Source organism: Cricetulus griseus, chromosome 2, assembly GCF_003668045.3.
Source record: "Cricetulus griseus strain 17A/GY chromosome 2, alternate assembly CriGri-PICRH-1.0, whole genome shotgun sequence".
NCBI lineage: Eukaryota > Metazoa > Chordata > Mammalia > Rodentia > Cricetidae > Cricetulus > Cricetulus griseus.
Window position 1 is genome coordinate 425,450,937 of NC_048595.1, and position 21,316 is coordinate 425,472,252.

Below are 21,316 nucleotides of genomic sequence, written 5' to 3' on the forward strand. Positions count from 1 at the left end.
TGTGGCCATGGATGGACCACTTAAGGCCAGGAGGAAGAGGATTCTCTGCTGATGACAGTCCTGGGTGCTCTACAGTGCCTCAATCGGTGACAGAAACTCTGTTCACACTTTTTAAATAAATGTTTTACTTGTCTATTGTTAGAAATGTGCGTCTATTCAAACTTGCCAGGGTCCCATTCATCATTAGCAATCTGAATTTCTGCTAATACACGATCTAGATTCCCCATTAGCTGCCATCTGTGGCATTTTGGCAAGCTGTGAGTTCTCCAAATACATACCTGTCTCGTACAACTGTCTAGTGTGCTTCCTACTTGGTCGGTTTCCAAGCATTCATAAGATCTACCCCTTGTATATTCAATTGAACTCAAGCTTGTGAACTCAAGCTAAATCCATGCAAGAGGGGGAATCTCGATCACAAATCCTCATTACATAGTGTTGGAATGTTGGCTCCAAGGATTATTCAGACAATGAAGGGGATGACAATTACATAAGAGAGCACCCATGTCCACATAAAAGAAATTTCATTAGAGGAGTTGGACATTACTGCCTCTTTATAGACCAGCAGCATTGTGGGTATGAGTCAACTGGGAAGCCTAGTCATTACACCACTGTTTACATAGAAAAATACAATTTTGGATCCACACGCTGATTTAATAATAACATTTTTGGAATATAAACCATTAATTAAATCGGTTATCCTTTTTTTTTAAAGTGGCTCTAAATAAGTACCTTTCAAAGAAGAGACATTCAAACAGGAAAAGTACAGAATTGACTGTCCTAATCCAAAAGATTAAAACAGCAAACCATTAAAATCAATCTAGAAGGCTGGGAGACAGCTTAGTCACTGAAATGCTTGCCTTACAGGCAAAAGGACATGAGTGTAAGTTCCAAAACCCACACATAAAAAGCTGGGGATGGTTGCATGGGCTTATGATCTCAGAGCTGGAGAGGTGGAGACAAGTGGATCCCAGGGCTTGCTGGCCAGACAACCTAGCCTATGTGGTGAGTTCCAGATTGTTTTTTTAATGAATCACTTTTTAGATATTCAGTCACAGAAAGCATCCATTAAGTATCGTTTGTCATGCACCATTTTAAGCATTGGCTATATACCAACAACCCAGATTTTCAACTGCCTTGCCCTATTGAGTTTATAATCTACTGAAAAGAATCAAATAAGATAAATGAGAAAAACCACACAGCATGATAAATAATTATCAGTGTTGGGGTAAAAATGGAAAAAGGATATATTGTATAGAAGGTATTACAATTTTATATGATTTGGCTCAAAACAATTTTCTGGAAAGATGGCGATGTGTGCAGGTTTCAGATGAGTGATGCAACAAGCCATGAGTACATCTTCTGGAGATGGGTACCAAGTACAAGTTTTAGCAAACTCAAAGATGCTAAAGTGGGTCCAATTAGAGTATTGTGGAAGGAAACTTCCATTCATAGTAAACTAGCAAGATGATAAAATGCCTAAAAATAAACACTGAAATAATAGTATAGGGTCTCTGTGAAGAAAGCACTAGTACTTCAGAGATGAATAAAAACAAAAGCTAAGTGAATGGAAATGATTGCATCAGTTCAATAAAGGTAGCAGACCTGCTCACTTGCAGAAGGAATTGAGAAAGTAAAGGCCCAACCCAGGGAATTTTAGGACCAGCTCCTAAGTCCTAACCCAGGTAGCTCTCAGGAGAATCTGGAAGTAAGGCAGATGCTGAAGGAGATAACCACAATAGGAAGAAACACTCCACAGGAATCTGTTGCCTCTGCATATGGACCGCCTCTGTAGGTTCACTGCCACATATCTATTGGTGGAACTGAGGTTGTTCTTAATCAGGGACCAAAGGGAGAAGAAGGGAACACAGTGTGGGGAATACCCCCACTGGCATCTCTATGTCTACCTCTCCTCGCCTCCAACCATGGCAACGTCTAGAAACAATGAGTGCTGATTCGACTCTGCCTTCCAAATCTCACACATATTTCCCCTGGAGCCAGCTCCAAGTTGGAATGACACAGGGAGGGAGATTCCAGGAAAGAGCCAACTTAATATGTGAAAGCTCTACAGGATGACAAATTGAGCCCTAAGAATAAAAAAACTCCATGTTATAGAGATATCGATTGCTCCTAAGCTAATCTGTAAACTCAATGCAACCTCAAATGCCCTCTCTATTTCAGAACGGGAAGGGGGTATCAATGTATTAATATATTTCACCTAAAAAAAAATTGCCAAAAAGAGCTAGGAAATTTTCCCAAAAAAAAGAAGGTTATATGACTACCATATGAAAATATATGCTAAATCTATAAAAATAAATTAGACATAAATCAAAGGGAGGGGATGGAGGGGAGGGAGGAGAAAGGAGGAGGGCAGAGGGGAGAGGGGGGAAACATGAATTTATTCAAGAAAAAACAGCAATGCACCAAAAACAGGGAGACATATATAAAAGTTTTACCCCATATGTGAATAGTTAATGCATTATTTGGAAAGATATTCAACCCCATTGATAACTAGAGAAAAGTGTGTTGGGCTATAATGCAATGCTATTTTACACCATCATAGTGAGTGAAACCATCCCAAATGCCGCCAAGGGTGGAGATAGATCTCTTGTACAAGAAACTTGGGTTGACTTTTCTGCCTTTTGTTTCATTTTATACTTTTCATTCAAAGTATAGATAGATTCAATCCAAGTATGAGCCAAGACTGGGATAATGGAAATAAATAAATAATATTTAATAGTGATTGAAAACACCAGGTATGGTGACTCATACCTCTAATTCTAACACTCCAGAGGATCGAGGTAAGATTGGGGTTGGAGGATAGCAAATTTGATCTGGGCTGTCAGGAAACAAGAAAGAAAAGCTGGAAAAGTAGCTAAAAGTTTGAGAAAGCATTTGCTACTATAAACAGTGCTTAAGTCGGTATTTGGTCCCTCTCCTAAGTCTCCATTTCACTCTGAAATGTGTCAGGAGACAGAGGCTCATGATCCAGAACCTCCAGGTTTCTCCCATCATGAGTTCCCAGAAAGTTTCAGCCTCTACCACAAGAGATCCTCCAGATCCAAGCCTTCCATACTTCCATTTCATAACATAGGATGACAAACAATGGGAGGATTAATTTCTTTCAGACAATGAAAAAAATATAGCTAGAAGTGTCTTCTCAAAATCTTCTGAATAGTATCACGTGAACACCCATAGGAGACCAGCTAAGTCCGTGTTTAGAAAAAAATTTAACTGTTCAAGTATGTAACTGTCTATCTCAAAGCACACCCAATCTAAATTAATAATCTCCAACTACAGCATCTGAAATCAGCTCACAGTGACTTCAAATCTGGGTCAAGAACTCAGGTGAATATTTGCCTTTCATTCACTCTAATGATGAAACCAAATCAGAGCTGCTCCAGGTGTAACTCAACCATCTCCAGTCACCAAAAAGGAGCATTTTCCTAAGGACAAAATGATCTCCAAAAGAGGACAGTTTAAAATACACATTTTGTTTCATACACAGCCATATTTTCTATCCTTTGTGTACATTATTTCTACATTTAGAATAAATTAATGAAGGTTCTTTCAAATAATCCTTTAGCCATTTAGGCTCAAAGCATATCTGTATAACTGTCTTTTTTTTTTTTTTTTTTTGGATTTTCGAGACAGGGTTTCTCTGTGTAGCTTTGGAGCCTATCCTGGTACTCATTCTGGAGACCAGGCTGGCCTCGAACTCACAGAGATCCGCCTGCCTCTGCCTCCCGAGTGCTGGGATTAAAGGTGTGTGCCACCAACGCCCGGCTTGTATAACTGTCTTTTTAAGATTGCAGGTGTGGTAAAGTGCTTGCCATGCAAGCATGAGAACTTGAGTTTGACTCCCCAGCACCAAATATAAAAAGCCAAGGATGGTATTTCACACCCCTAACCATAGTACAGGGGAGGCTGAGAAGGGAAGAGCCCTGGAGCTTGCTGGCCAGGCAGTCTTGTCAAATCAGTAAACCCCAGGTTCAATGAGAGACCCTCAATCAAAAGACAAGAACAAGAATGGTAAGGGAAAACACTAGACATGACCTCTGGCCTCCATACAAATGCACAGACACATGCACACATTCATCACACACAAAGATAGATGATAGATGATAGATAGATAGATAGATAGATAGATAGATAGATAGATAGATAGATACTACATAATCATAGACCAACCTGGAAAGTGATTAGATTTATCTTAGGCTCACTTCTTCTTTACAGGTCACCTAAGCCATTCCTCCAGACAGATAACTTCTTCCAGTTCTCTACTACCCACTAAGCTGTAAGCTAGGTGAGGTACACACCAAGCTCCCCTACTATGCTACTACTTGGTTTCTTCTACTCACTAGTAGTTTAAATCAGAACATCAAATATAACAGCAAGCCCCCACAAAGGCATCTTTCTTGGGAGATGTGGAACATCAGACACTACAGAACCCACCGTTTTTCCTGTGTTATACTCCACCCTCTCTTTTTCTGTTTTTACTACAGATACATGAAAAAAAAAAACCACTATGTTTTTATTAAGAATTCAAAAGCAAGAAATCAGAGGATCATATTCTTTTTTTTAAAGCACTCATATTGCAAAACAGAAAATCAAGACAACCCCAGAGAAAAATCTCACAATGTAGAAATTAGGACCCATCCCACATATATCACAGCCCACGGCTGGCAATTAAGAAGCTTGAGGTGAGCTTTGAGGCATATTTTCATAAATCTTCTGAAATAAACCATCTCAGCACACACTCTATTTTCTTTTTCTTCTCCACACACGAGGGTATTTCTAGCTCCATATGTTTCCAAAATAAAGAACTCCTTGAGACTTCCACAGACACACCCCGCTGAGAACTGCAGATGGAATACAGTCTTCACAGCATCAGGGAAGGCTAGACCCTTTCATAGGAGTGCCAGCCCTCTACTGTGTTCTTCTGCATAAACTCCGTCTCTTGCCCATGATTCAAAGAAAATGACACACACTCACAGTATTTTTTCTGTAGATTTTTTTTCTTTAATGATCTAGAAAAGAGATTTTATGTGCGGGCATAAAAGGGAGGGAAATATTTGGCAAAAGTTTGAAAGCATGTGCTAATAGCTTCAGAGATTCAACAGATAAGATTAGGAAGTTTGCCGAATGTTTGAAGAATAAAGAAACACACTAATTAAGGACATTTCATTTGATTCAGGAATGATGTCTCCACTAAACGTGCCTGTGCAATTGCAGTTCCCAAAGTAACCGTTGACTAGAATCGTTAGTCTCTTTAATACCTTTTAATTCTCTTGGCCTGTCTGTATCCCTTCAGGAGGCATACTTTAGGATGGCCCCAAGAATCTGCACCGCCTCTTGGTATTTTCCAAGTAGTCTCTTCTTTTGGGTAACTTGCCTCTAACCAACAGAAGTCAGCACTGTTTAGATGCCACGTCCCTAATTAGGCTACAGAGACAGTGACTTACCTCCCACTTATAAACAGTCTCTAATGCTGGCTTTGATGAATCAACCAGACATGTTCGAGAGGCCTCCACAATGCAGAAACTGAGGGTGGTCACTGGCCAACAGCCAGCTGGGTCCCAGAAGACTTGGAACCGACAGTCCTCAAGCAAAGCAAAACTTACCAACAACCACACAAAGTGAGCTTAGTTGAGTTTTTACTTGAGACCCCATCCTGGGAGAGCTTTTGGTGGCCGCCTTGTGCAAGATCTCCCTGGGAAAGAGAACTACACCCAGATTCTTGACTGAACCTGTGAGGTAATTGTATTAAACTGTTGGGTTTGAGGGCAGTTTTTTAATGAAGGAGCTCAGAATCTCCTCCTGCAAAATACAGCACTTTGTCGATACTGGGTTTTGTTTTAAACTAAAGAGATTTGAGAAAATAGCAGGGGCTTTCTGATGTTCTCCTGTCATTCTCTCCTGACGCAGGCCTTTAAAGAACTTGTGACCTTCCTCTAAAAGCAGTCCTAAGACCTTTATTCCAGAGGAGGTTCAGAATGAAGACACAGAGTTTGTACCCTTTGATCCCTTAGCCACACACAAGTATGATTCATAAAAATGTACAGTGTTTCCAATTTTGGAGGAGGGTTAGGGCTTTGGGGAGTGGGTTATTTTGCAGTACCAGGAATTAAACCTAGGGCCATGCACGTGCTAGGCAAGTGTCCTAACACAGCTTTGTCCCCAGATCTCTTTTTACTTTTTCTTCTGAAACACCTCACTAGAGTGTCTTGAACTCACTCTGTAGCCCACGCAGGCCTACCTTCAATCTTCCTCCCTCAGACCACAAGTAGCTGGGATCTCAGGCCTGTGTCACCATGCCCAGCTGCTTCTTCCTTTCTGAAGGCTCTTATGTTATGTGAAACTTACATTAAATAGATTTGTATATTTTTTTTCTCGGTCTATTAATGTGTATTTTGTTGTAGGAGGCTTCAGACATGATCCTTGTCATGAGTATAAAAAAGTAGTTTCTCCCTTATGTCACCCATCGATAGGCAACTAAAACAAGAGCTTGTATACTTTTTTAATGCTATCGTGTCTGTTTTCTACTGATATAAATCACTATTTACTCATAAAAAATATTTAACAAAATCCTCTCTAACACACTATTTTTAAAATTTAGTTTCAGATACAACAAAACTTTATTCAGAGTAGGGCAGGTGTTTATGTTTTGGCACATAAGTGGGGTAGTTAAGTCATATAAGGGAAAGCTTCCTATGGGACCTTGCCATAGTCAGTATCTCTGCGCTCTTATTATCTAGACATTTGCCATTCCAGTTCCTTTAGGTTTTAGTTGTGATGGACTTGTCTGCATTAAAAATGAAACCATCTAAGGGAAATAGCTCAGGTATGTTGTCATCAGTTTGTGTCTTTTTCTTGAGTGTGTGAGTCAGTTGTTTGGTTTCAGACTTCTCTAAGGATTTTTACAAGGGAAGAGGACAGGGTCCCTCAAGGAGTGGAAAGCTCTAAGGTTATAAACTCAGCAAACAATTTTAAGATCTTACTGTGTGCTGCCGCTACTCGGTTCAACGCAAAGAGAAACGACACTCGTGAGAGACATGAAATTCATATCCTTCCTCTTTATACCTTTGGTTGTATCTTTTACTGGACATTTCTTCGCCACTGAATTGGACTGACAGGCATTATGGAATCAGGCTTACACACTAACACTCTTTGTTTCCAAAAATGAAAAGTGGAGCCAGTTGTACCAAAGGAACAGAAGTGCTATGACTGCCCCTTTTTTGCTATAGAAGTTCTTGCCTGAACCTTTGCCACCACTGTTACCAGCCTGGAGTGAGCTCTAAAGGATGGGAGCTTTGGCATGGGGACAATGACAGGACCACAGAGACATTTATCTCAGGATCTTCATTATTCATCCCCAAACTGACCTTTGCCAGTGTCCCCCAGTCAACATGGACAAATTTGACTAACTTTGAATTATGGAGGAAAGATAGAGACTTGTCCCCTCTCCTCCTGGAATCCTCCAACAAATGTGTCTATTCTTGTTTCAACAAAGATAAGTTTCATTGAGTAATAGAAAGAAGGGTCAGGAGGAGGTCACCTAAGTTCCTTCTCATTGGATATCCCAGGACAAAACCAAGCAATTCCAATACAGTACGTGTTACAGACATATTTGGCAGGAGGAACAGAAGTATTTACAAAAGTACACTAATAGCACACTAATAACCTTGCAAGGACTTAGTATATATTCTCATTCAGCTAAACGCCTTCTCTGCCATCTATTTGAATACACATCCTAATTCCACATAGGGAATTCTACTAGGATTCTCATTTTCTAAACAAAATCTCAAGCTTAGATGGAACAAATCACTTATCAGGCGGAGTACCACAGGTTTCATAACTGAAGAAACAGACCCTGGGGTGAAGACTAACATGCCAGGAGATGGGGGGTAGAGTATTCTTGGGACCCACCCCTGAGAAAGGGAGGTAACTAAGCAACTTGAGGAGAAAGGAGAAGGTGAACTGTGATGCAAACTCAGTAAAGACCTCAATGGCCCCTGGGGTAGTCTGAAGCCAGGGTGGATCTTCAGCACTGTCTTAGTGGGGCTGAGCAAGCACTTTAGCCAGTCACTGGATGTGGGGGACCATGACCTTGAACAAGGATGCTTTCTTCAGCTAGGACAATTCCCAGGGAAGATTGGCAACTTTCTGCCACTCCTGGCAGCTGAGAAAATAAGTCTTTGATTCCTGCAGCGAGCACATCCCAGCATCTGCCACATGGAGCTGGGTGCAGCTAAGACTATTGCTTTTCCGTTAAAGAATTACTGCTCAGGAGAAAACTGCTCTGCTTTGTTTAGAACAACCTCCACGGTTATGAAAAAGAGACTCCTAAAAACTCGGGAAAAAAAATTAAAATTAAAAAATTAAAAAAAAAACTAAGGCAAATGGGGAAAAGAGGAAAAGAAAGATAAATAAAAGTACTAAATTGTCCCATGTGGCATAGGAGCTGGCCTTTGGGATTGTCCCCCTAAACAGCTTGAAGGATGGCAAAATTTCTGGACACAGAGAAGAAAATGAGAAAAAAGGTCTAAGGAATACCACAGCCTGTGGCAGCTGAGGTATGGGAGTGGCTGCCCCATGGCACTGACCAAGACTCTAAAATATCTAATATTTAATTTTTTTGTGTGTATACATGTGTGTATATGTGCATGTGTGGGCAGACACCAGAGGTTAACATGAAGTACCTTCTTCAATCACTTTCCAACTTGATTGTTTTTTGCTTTGTTTTGTTTGTGTTGGGTTTTTTGTTTTGTTGTTTGTTTGTTTTTGAGACTGAACCCCAGGCTCATCAATTTAATTTGGCTAGGTTAACTGCAATAGTTCTGAGGAATCCTCCTGTTTCCACCTCCCTAAGATTACAGTATTATACCACTGTGCCCAGCTTTTTTGGAGAGTGCTAAAGACCTGAAATCCAGTCCTCATGTTTGCATGGCAAGCACTTTACCAACCAAGCCATCCTATCAGCCCAGTTGTTCAATATTCTAACATACTTGCTCTGCTATTCTGGAAACTACCCACACAATGTGTTTTTGTTAATGATACTTTATAAGACTTTATAAAAGCTAGTTAGTACCAACAGAGAAGTAGGGAAGCAAGTTGGGCCACTGAAAACTCAAAGAGCACAAAGTTGTAAGTTTCTTGTGGAAACATACACACACACACACACACACACACACACACACACACACACACAAGAGCCTTGAACTTCCTACTATAAGTAGATTGAGGAATCCATCCAACATACATGACTATTAAAGGAAAAGTTTGCCATAGAAGACTGAATGGCACCAAATATCTAGTTTACATTCTAACAAAAAAAATAGAATAAACTTTGGAAAATTCAAGAAGGTATTCCAATATTCAAGAAGACGACACATGTATTGGGTATTAGAGGACAAGTAAGTGCTTTTTAGGACAACAAAGATGGAGTGTGTACCATAATGGCACACCCCAGACCAAGGGAACAGCACATGTAAAGGTTTGGATATAATAGAAACTGTGTGAAAAGCCCCAGCTAGTTTGAATGGTGGAGGGGGGGAAGGAGGGAGGAAGAAAGGAGAAAAGGAGAAAGAGAGGGAGGGTTGGAGGAAGGGAAGAATGAAGGAAGGGGAGGGGAGAGGAGAGGGAAGGAAGGAGAAGGGAGGGGAGGAGGGGAGGGAGGGAGTAGGGGAGGGATAGGGGAGGGGATGGGAGGGAAGGAGGGGAGGGGAGGGGAGGGAAGGGAAGGGGAGGGGAGGGGAGGAGGAGACAATTAGGAGTCCAGCCTTTATGTACCATGCTACAGAGCCCATATCTCATTATGGAAGCATCTATTTCTCAGCTGTTGTATGTCTACCCATACATATGTCTGGCAGAATTTATGGAAAAACACAAATAAATAGGGTTCGGTTGGTGGAAGTAGAAGCCAATGCCCACAACTTATCACTGAACTGAACTGGAATCCAGATGCAGAGAAGGATGAGTGAAGAGCAAAGGGGTGGTGAAACCCACAGAAACAGCTGACCTGAACATCGGGGAATTCTTGCTTCCCAGACTGATAGCTGGGATACCAGCATGGGACTGATCCAGACCTCAGGAACATGGATTTCATTGAGGAAACCTTGGAAATCTACAGGACCTCCTATAGTAGTTCAGTACTTATCCATGGCATAGGTGTGGACTTTGGGAGCCCATTCCACATAGAGGAATACTCCCTGAGCCAAGACACACGGGGGTGGGCCTAGGCCCTATCCCAAAGATATGATAGACTCTGATGACACCCTATGGAAGGCCTCACCATCCAGGGGGAGCAGAAAGGATATGTGATTGGTAGGGTTTTAGTTGAGGGGGTGGTAGGGGAGGACGGGAGGGAGAAGGGAACTGGGATTGTCATGTAAAACAATCTTGTTTCTAATTCAAATAAAAAAAATCTGAAAAAAAATAAGGTTCAGTTTTACGAAAAGATTTGAGAAGGACATTCTTTTTTAAATTAAAACAAATGTGAAAATGTTTAACAGTAGAGAATGAAATTTCAAATACATTTCGTGGTTGATTCAGCTCTTGCCACTCTCTCTGTCCTCTGAAGGTCTCAGATTGAAAAACTTCCAGCAGGGAAGAAAGGTGAACAATAAGACATTTGGTTTCATCCTCCTAGTATCTCATGGGTTTTAATTCTATAACCAGTTCCCTCAATTCTGCTGTGGTTACAAGTGTGGGGAAGAAGAAGAGGGAAGAGAGAGTGGGTTAGAAAGAACAAAAAAGAAGGAAGGAAGGAAAGGAGAGAGAGAGCAAAAAAATGAAGTAAGAAGGTATAAACCTGCTGCACAGGGCTGATTTCATGGAATATCTGTCTCTTAGTGAATTTTTATTTGTCTAATCTCTAACTTTGCTACCTAAAGCTCTGGACTCTAACAAGCTAATAATTTGTCTATGGTTGAGCAGATTCTAAAGGACCAAGTCACACTAACTAAATGAATTTTTTTTTTTATAAAAGATAAGCATGGTATTTACTCACTCATTTTTTATTTTTTAGACATAGAGCAAAGGATCACTAGCCTACAATCCACACTGCAAGAGGAGCTAGGAAACAAGGAGGACCCCAAGTGAAGATTGCATAGACCCTCGAAGAAGGGGATGGGGACAAGAACCCCTGACCAAATTGGAACCCGGGGGCAGGGAGAGGAAGGAGAGTCTTCATCCAGTTGCTGTTTGAAGCAGAAACACACACCCATAGCTAAGCACTGAACCATACTACTGGAACTCAGCTGTGGAGAGGGAGGAGGGTTGAGCAAAGGAGCCAAGACAGGGATGGAGAGACCTGGCAGAAACAGTGGACCTGACCTACTGATAGAATGGAGACCCTAGTCATAAAGCTGGGGAAACAGCATTGAACCAGACCAAACCCTCTGAATGTGGGTACCAGCTACCCACAGTCTCCTCTAACAGCAGAGCCAGTCTTTATCCCTAGAGCACAAATGGACTTTGGGAGCCCATTCCCTATGGAGGGATACTATTGCAGCCCAAATACAGCAAGGAGGGCCTGGACCCTCCCCCAAAAAATATGACAGACTTTGAAGGTCCTTGGAAGAGTGCTTCACTATCCCTGGGGAGGAGTCGGGGGATGGGTTGGGTGGGGAACGTGGGAGGAAGGGAGGGCGAGGGAATGGGGGGAATGGATATGTAAATATGAGTAATTAAAAATAATAAAAAAGAAAATGTTTTTATAAAAACTTTTATACATATTAACTTGTTTCATACATATTAACTTGAGTTGCATTAGCAAAATATCATAGATTAAATAGTTTAAACAATAAAAAATTTGATTCAATATTGGCAAAATGTTATGGTGGTAACCAATCACTTTTTGATTAGATATAAGGACCACTTCATGAGATGGAATCCATACTTCTGCTAAGTGACCAAGAACCTGAAATTAAATAGGTCATGGGCCAAGGGGAAAACCTACTGCATTATTCTGGTAAAGGAACACAGCAATAAAATTACTCCTAATGACATATTGCTCTGCCCATAAATCAGAGCATCACTAACCCTCATCAGACAAGCTTCTTCTTGCAGTAGATGATGAGAAACATATATACCCACACTGGCCAGTGTACAGAGAGCAAAAGAGTTTAGAAGGCTCGGCCATAAATGAGATCAAATCCCTCCCCTTAAGGCTGAGAAATCTGTGTGGAAGAGGAGGAGGAAGGATTGTAAGAACTAGAGGTGGTAAGTGACATCAAGGAGGCATTGTCTTCCAGACACAACAGGATTGATACATGTCTGAACTCACAGATAATGTGACAAACACAAATGTGACCTACACAAGTTCAAACTGTGAAGGGGAAGGAGAGACAAGGTCCCACCCCTAATCAAGGAGCTATTTGTAATTGATACTTCCTGCAAAGAAAAAAATCAGTTTTCTCCAATGGGGTGTCAACCACACTCCAGGGCAAGGCCCATGCCCAGGAGAAACTGATCAACACAGATAGATTCCATGCTTTTTTAACACTTTGTTTTATTTTGGTGTTATTGTTGTCTTACTGATTTTCTTTTCTTTCTTTTCTTTTTTCTTTTTTTTTTTTTTTTTTTTTTGGTTTGTCTTGATTTTTGTTTTAGGGGACTTGTGTTGTTTATTTTTCCTGGAGAAAGAATATAATCAAAATACATTGTATAAAATCAAGTAAAATTTAAAATTTTATTTTACTGATTGTTGTATAAGTGTGTGTGTGTGTGTGTGTGTGTGTGTGTGTGTGTGTGTGTGTGTGCTCGCACGCGCGCCATGGCATGTGTGTGGAGATGGGAGGACAACTTTTGAAAATCATATCTCTCCTTCCACCGTGGGTTCTGGAGACCAAATGCAAATCATCCATGCTTACACAACAAGTTCTGATCCACTGCATCAGCCATAGAACCTGGTGAAGGCCTTCTTCCTGGCTTGCTGACGGCTGTCTCACCGTGTTCTCACATGACCTTTCTGATATACATGAACTTGCTCTCCCCACTCTCCACCTCCTCATGATGACCCCTGACCTTAACTAATTACTTCCACAAATATCCTAAATAGCTCCTCCTCAAGCATCATCACTTTGACAGTTAAGGCTTCAGTTTTCTCTTCAAGGAGTAGAAGACACAAACAAACATTTTAAAACAATGTAGTCAGTGACAAGGACAAATGCATTTGCCTACTGTCTGAGTGTCATGTGTCTTCTCTCTAAATGGTTGGACAGTTTCCCAAGTGAAGACACAAAAATTGTCCTTTACAAAGCCCTTGAAGATTATTTTATCTTCCCAGAACAAGGATTGTTAATACAACTCTTGTTCTTAGATAATATAAGTTTGTAGTTTCTCTATCTTCCCTATGCCATGTCTATATTTGTTTGATCAAAATGAATATGAACACCATATAAATTCCTGCTTGAATTCCCTTTGTTTAAAAGTCTTCATTTGGCTAAATTGTTTCAGAGAAGGCGGACCATTTGGTCCCAGATCTCCTGAACACTAGATGAGAAGCATCCTAGGCTTGCAATGGGTGAAAGCAAAGGGAAGTAGAGAATGAGCAGCCTGCAGCCACTGGTCCAGAGAAAGGCCCAAGAGAGAAACAAGATTCCTCTGTTTTCCCAAGTACTCCAGCTCAGAAGTTCCCTGAAAAGACATAGCTTTTGGCTCAAGACACCCTTTCTGTTACAAACCTACAAATACAAAGAGGCTCAGGGCAAAGCTTTGGACATTTAGATCAGTTGGACAACCTACAAAGTAGGGAAAGAACTATGAGTGTTTCATAGCTGAGCATTGCATGTGACAGGGAGTATGAAAGAGCATCCTCCCACCTATCTCTGTCTTACATACCATGATAATTTTAAAATATCAAAGAGTCCTATAGGACAGTCACTAAATTTTTGCAGATTTTGGCAGATCCTGGGGTACTGTGGCTCTTCTGTTCTTGTGAAAACAAACTGCATTTGCATATCTGTGTGGTAAACAGAGTCATAACCAAGTGAACCAAATGTCTTCCATCACACTGTGACAGAGGGCTTGACTTCATGAAGTGGCTTATCCTTCTAGGTGTGTTACATACAATGAGTCTCATTCCTCAGCCAGTTCAATACTAACCTTCCATATTCCTTCAGCCTTCTCATGCTAAATGGTGTAAAGACTAACTTCTTCTGTTACAAGATCTCTTCAGGGAAATTAAAATAAATTAGAGCTCATATTCTTTCATATTAACTACCACTTTAATGTTCACGGTGAGATTTGGGAATTCCACAGGCTGATGAACCATGAGGGTTCTATTTTCTGCCCTTGCCTTCACATTCTAGCATCCCTGGCTCCTTATGGAATGACTGCCCTTTATAGACCCCAATAAAGGCCATGCTTTTGACAGATGTTGCTGTTCCGAATAGGTTGAAGTATACAGAACATAACAGTCTCTCAATAATTAAATACCTGGTGATTCATTGTTACTTGATGGGTGACATGACAGACAGAATTGTTTTTCAGATAAAACAACCTCATAATAAAATCCTTCAATAATTAAATCCTTTTGGATAATACCCAAGATCTTCCAATGCTGAGCAGAGCCAAGGGCTTTACTGAGGTCCCAGGATGCTTACTCTGAAATATCTCTGTCCTTCCATGCAATTAATAGCTCTGTGGAAGGGCTGTGGAATAAGTATTAGGGTGCCCCTTGACACTGAAAGATCTAAAGGAATTTTTTTTTCTTTCCTCTAAAATCTACAGTGATCAAAGAGGACTTACGGGCGTCAAGAAGAAAAACAAGCTAACACAATTTGTATTGAATTTTGAAAAAAAAAATCTTTCCCTGTAGCTATGGGTAACTGGATAAGAAAACGCTAAACAAGTCCCTGTGGGGATATTACATGATGGTATTCAATTTTATATTCTGCTGCCTACATTGGGGATTTCTTCAAGATATAGATAGGCTCAGAGACGACTTACATAAATAGAAGCATTGCTCAGAGATGAGATTACCCTTGGCTATGAGGCAAAATTACTTCTAAATACATAATGATATTAAAAAAAAAAACAAAAGATCTCTGGCATCGGTGCTGTAAGAAAGCATGAGGATATTAAAGATTAACCTTGATGCTCAAGAGAGTTGTGTGCAAGACTCTTTCAGATGCAGCGAGAGATTGCAGTGGTGAACATGCTGGGTTCACCTTCTCAACACAACAACCAAATCATCCTGCTCTCCTCACTGTCCCTCCCCTCCCCAGACCTGAGGGTGACCCAGGGAGTGACATTAGAAAGGGCAGTTTGAGCTTCTTGTTGAAAAAGATGGAAGAGAGAAACGTTGCATGATTAGTTTAACGTTTTCTTTCACTGAGGAGTAGGCCTTCCAGGTAAACTCTGAAAACCCAAACACTCTGTTACCAGGCTATATGCTTAATTAAGGTCTGAAGTGTCAATGTTCAGTATGCTAATTAGATGCTTAAGAACACTGATTATGATTTTTAATCTATCATTTTGCTGGCTATGGTACCTTCTGGATACATAATTCCATCATCCAGGAATCTTAAGATGCTCTAAGGCTGTCTTTCCCCAGTCAAGTTACCACATTCGTGTAAGTTTGGGGCTTTTAAACCAATGTATTGGGTTTATAATGCATTGGGACTTCTTCCCCATCTGTGCCAGAAATATTCAGATGTGTCCCCACTTCTTCACTAAAATAGTCAGTTGTCTTCTCTCTCTCTCCCTCTCTCCCTCCCTCTCCCTCTCTCTCCCTCTCTCCCTCTCTCTCTCTCTCCCTCTCCCTCTCCCTTTCCCTCTCCCCCTCCTCCACCTCCTCTCTCACTCCCTCTCCTCCTCCCCCCCTCTCTCTCCCTCTCCCTCTCCCTCTCTCCCTCCCTTTATTTTATGTAATTCATGAGCTGAATACTGCCCACAGAGGCTTCAGAGCTGTAAAACAAGAAGTCCCTTCTCTGGTGGGAGTAAAATGAAGGAAGACTGTCTGGAAGAGAACAGAGCCTCTCATCTCTAAGTCTAGACTTAGCCCTGGACATTCCAGGATGCCAGACATAACTATCCATGGAGTTTAACATAAATATAAAACTGACACGCAACAGGTTCCCTTTCCCAGCCCCTACCATCATGATATATATTTTAGACAAGCCAGGACTCCTATATCCTTATTAAACATTTCACATCATATCTCTTACAGAGACCATTCATATAGCTTTGCAATGGGATATACCTCTGTTCAGATCTTGAGTCTTGTGGGTCTATAAAACCAAACAGAGCAAGGGATGGGCTGAGAACACAGTTATCCTCACCTCCGTAATACTCCCAAGGCTTCTAGTCCCATGAACCTTCCATCAAAGGAAAGAACACACTTCTCATTCAAAAAGTTATGGGGTAGAGGGGGCCTGGAGAGATGGATCAGTGGTTAAGAGCACTAGCTGTTCTTAGAGAGGAGCCCAGTTCAATACCCAGCACCCACACTGCAGTGTGTAGTCAACTGTAACTCTAGTTCTAGGGGACCTGGTGCCTCTTCTGATCTCTGCAGGACACGATGTGGCCAACCTCCAAATAATTCTAAATGAAGCTTCAGAGTCAAACTACCACTCGTTGTGTTTCACAAGTACTCACAAAACAGTATAGACAGCATAAAGATGGATTAGGACTCAGGCCACCAAGAAACAGAAGAAAGAACTGAGTGGTGAGAACAAGGAAGGGGTCCAGGGACTCAGAAAAGGCAGGGGAGGAAGAAAGGCTCAAGCTTCAGAAAGATGAGTCTCCCCACCATAACAGGAATGGAGAGCGGGGAGGCACTTGAAGGATAGCCAGAAGCTTCAACTAAAGGCCTGGGGGTGAATGAAGAGAAACAAATATCAGGAGAGCTGCCAAAGCTTCTGTCACAGAACTGAAAAGGGCACACAGTGGAGCCTGGAAGCCATGTCACAGGTCCTTGGAAAACATAGACCCCGAAAGACATAGGAAGGCACTAACAGGTCCAAGCAGTCACTGCCTATGAGGTCTGCATTAGGGAAAGATGGCACTGGAAGCATTTAGGAAGGAGAATTTGGAGGGCAGGAGTCCCAGGTTCCCCTCACTGTCCAGTGAAGGGGCAAAGTGATCTTTGCTAAAGCACTTACAGTAGGGAGGGAGAAGCAGACACCTAAAGAACTTCCTCCAAGTAAGAAACAAAACTCTTACTTTGCAATAGTGCCTGGTGGCTTCTAAAGTCATCCCTCTCAACAAATCTTCACACAGCCACTTAGGAAAGGAAACCAAAGGTGATTTATTATGAAAGAGTTGGCTCCAGGCAGCTGACTGTACATGCCAAGGCCAGGGCTCTCACCACTGCTCCTGATACCTGACACTAAGGAGCTCACACGTCTTCATAGCTGATAACCATACACACAGGAACATATAAATAACAAGAGAATCCCACTGGCAAGATGAAGTCAAGGAAGAAAAATTCTTGAGGAAATAATGTTCTGCTGGTCAGAAAATATCATTCTGGGGGCCATTTGAAGAAAAATTAAATAGTCAAAACACCATCCAGGAGTTCGGCCTTTATTTTGAATTTTAATATTTTATACATTATTTTTATGTCTGTTAAAACATAAGATCAATTTTTACCCACCTGTGTGACTTAGAAAATTATATTTATATCCTTGCACCTCTTAGAGCATCTGGTAGACAAATATCACATAAGTCAATACCTTACAATATGAAAAACCTTATATTCTAAAGATCTATCTCTTTGGAGCAACAACATTAAAATAATTAAACATACTAATAAGTGAACTATCTACGTATGATTTGCATATAGTGTAATTGTACTCAGTCAATTAAGTGTGTTTTACACTGTAAACATCCTGAGACAACATGCCAAATAGGAGTAAGCATTGAAGATTTTTATAGCAAACAGATCTTTGAAGAAGATTCCCTACCCCCTTGGCAGTAATGGGGGGGAAGGTTATGGGGGCATTTTCTTCAAAGGATACCTCCAGGTGAGTGCTCTACTGTGCACTCCAGGTGAGTGCTCTACTGTGTCAATTAATTAAAGCCATGGTTCATCCATCCAGAGCTGTGTTAACTAGTACAATGCTTTTAGTTTGTGCTTTTGTTGTTGTTGCTGCTGCTGCTGCTGGTGCTATTTATCTACACTTTGAGATCCCCAAATGCAAGGTCACTTGTGAAAGGCAGGAATGAGAAGCGGCTGTCTTAATTTGTTTCTCTGTTGCTGTGATAAAACACTAACCAAAGCTACTTAGGGAGGAAAGAGTTTATCTCATACTTCCAGGTAACAGTCCACCACTGGGGGAAGTCAGGACAGGAACTCAAAGCAGAAATCTGAAGGCAGGATCAGAAGTACCAATCCTAGAAGAATGCTGCCTACTGGCTTTCCCTGGCTCACTCAGCTTGCTTTTTTTATACAACCCAAGACTACCAGAGATGGCATTGCCTACAGTGGGCTGGGCCTCCCACATTAATCATTAATCCAGGAAATGTTCCACCAATTTGCCTACAGTCTGATTTGAAAGAGGCATTTTTTCATTTGAGGTTCCCTCTTCCCAAATGACCCAATCTTGTATCAAGAAAAAAAAAAAACTAACTGGTAGATAACAGTTGATTTATGACATCTATAAGCAGCTGGTTTCATGGGAATACGGACCCAGGTATAAGAAAAATTCTTTCCAAGAATGGAATGTTCTCTTAACTTGACTCATGCAATATAAAAGAGAATTATTGATGTGCCAACCAATCAGTTCTTCTAGGCTTTCCCATCTTTGTAGATGTCATTTTGGCTCCCACTGGTACTCATTTCTCAATAGACATCTTTTGTTGGTGTTGAGATTTTGGGTTTTGGTATGTGGTGTGTGTGTGTGTGTGTGTGTGTGTGTGTGTGTGTGTGTGTGTGTGTGTGTGTGTGTTTTGGGAATGCCCATGTATGTGTGGGTATCTCCAGGTGACTTTCTCTAACACTTACTGGCTTACTTGAGAGAGTTTCTCACTAAACCTGAAGTTCACAGTTTTGACTAGGCTGGCTGGTCATCCTGAGTTCCACTTGTCTCCCCTTCCCCAACACTGGGATTGCAGGCATGTGCAGTGTCTGGCTTTCACATGGCTGCTAAGGATCTGAGGTCATGTCTTCATGCTTGCACAGCATGCATTCTTACCATCTGAGCCATCTCCCCAGACCCTCGCTTCTCTAAGCATCTCTGTCTTCATTTTCAATTGATTATCAAGACCCAAATCTCTCTAGCCATCTTGAACTTTTCCTACTGCCCTAGTTCACAACACCATGCCATCACATCAGCTGGGGACATACAAGAGACCTCCTTGTGTCTCTCTTCCTTTTTTACTCTCTCTACCTTTCCCCAACACAGCTGTTGAATAATCTTTAAATGCAAATCAAAAAATGAAAATCTCTCAGAGGTATCCCTGTGTTCTGAAAATGAAGCCCACACATATGCCTTTATGTCTTCCATCTGATTGTAGTCCCTTCTCTGGCTCCCTGCCCCCAGTCCAGGTATCCTCCCTGTGTACATTGCTCTGTAGAGACACTGATTGCCTGATACACCAATGATCCTCCCAGCTCAGGATCTTAGCACATGCTGAGCCTTTTGCCTGGAATATGCTGGTCCATAAACTTCACATAATATCTACCCTCTTCTGGCCCATCAATATACTCTAGGGCAGCAGTTCAACCAGGGGCCCAAACACCCTTTCACAGGGGTTGCCTAAGACCATTAGAAAACACAGATATTTACATTATGGTTCATAACAGTAACTAAATTATAGTTACAAAATAGAAACAAAAATAATTTTGTGGTTGGGGGTCACCAAAACATGAGGAACTGTATTAAAGGGTCACAGCATTAAGAAAGCTGAGAACCACTGATATAGGGCATTATTTCTCAATGTGCTATGCTTCTTCTTGGCAATTATCCCTATTTAAATATACCACAGTCATGTGTCTTTGTCTTTTTGATAATGTCAGTATCTTTCACTGCACTGTAATATCTGACAAACACCAAATGTGTGTGTTTTTTTTTTTGTCTCAACTGTTTTCTGAGCACCCAGCCAGTCTGCTATATGTCATCTGTCACCAGAGCCCCCATCCATAGGCCTGGGCCCCTAGATCTAACACTTGCCTGCATTAGTTGAAAATGATAACATATGATAGATATGAATCTATAGAAATTTATAGAAAAATCCATTTATCCTCAGGTTTGGCCAAAATTGGAAATTCTCAACCTGCCTCCCTATAACTTATAACAGTGTTATAACTTATAAAAAAAAGATTAAACAAAAGTCATAAAGTGGCATATGTGGATTTATCTAGGGGCCCATGTTACCAGGACTGGGAAAAAGGTCTCTGGTGCCAGGGTCTAGTTCCTTTGGGACATGCCATGTTCACTATAAGCTGGCCATTTCCGAGCCCCAACATAGTATTTTCCGCAGGGATGCTAATTCCTAGGGCCCTTTGCACTAATACATAATGTTCAATCACTGTCTGTTGGGTAAGTGGATGAATACATGAGTCAGAAAAGCAAATTAAACAAGAAACCATTTGTGGCTTCTTCCTCGACGCTACCTGCGAGGTGGCTGTCATCTCTTTTGCGGCATCATGGCTGCACTCCACCCTCTGGTGAAACCCAAGATCATCAAAAAGAGGACCAAGAAGTTCATCCGGCACCAGTCAGACCGATATGTCAACGTTAAGCGAAACTGACGGAAACCCAGAGGTATTGACAACAGGGTTCGGAGAAGATTCAAGGGCCAGATCCTGATGCCCAACATTGGTTACGGGAGCAACAAGAAAACCAAGCACACGTTGCCTAGCGGTTTCCAGAAATTTCTGGTTCACAATGTCAAGGAGCTGGAAGTACTGCTGATGTGCAACAAATCTTACTGTGCTGAGATTGCTCACAATGTTTCCTCCAAGAACCGAAAAGCCATCGTAGAAAGAGCAGCACAGCTGGCCATCAGAATCACCAATCCCAATGCCAGGCTTTGCAGGGAAGAAAATGAGTAGATGGCTGGTGTGCATGTTTTATTTGTGTTTAAATAAAACCATAAAAACTGAAAAACAAAAAAAAAAGAAACCATTTGTGACGGTTCGTGTTGTCAACATGACTCTCAGCATGCCACCATCTTGGTTCACATAAAAACATATTAGAGTAAGTTCATCATTTGATGGTGAGGGTGATAATGTTGGGAGTCATTACTCCTCCCAAATTGCTACTAACTGATTTCAATCCAGACAAATGTAATTTAGCAAATAAGGCATTAGTAACTAATATTCTGACTTGAAGTCTAAAAAGGAAATACATATGCATAGGATAGA

The 21,316-nt window shown here is 41.3% G+C and overlaps 1 pseudogene; it reads left to right on the forward strand.

Moving 5' to 3' along the window:
- The first annotated feature begins 20,564 nt into the window (after window positions 1-20,564).
- Window positions 20,565-21,074, forward strand: LOC100753408 (annotated as a pseudogene).
- Window positions 21,075-21,316: the final 242 nt, after the last annotated feature.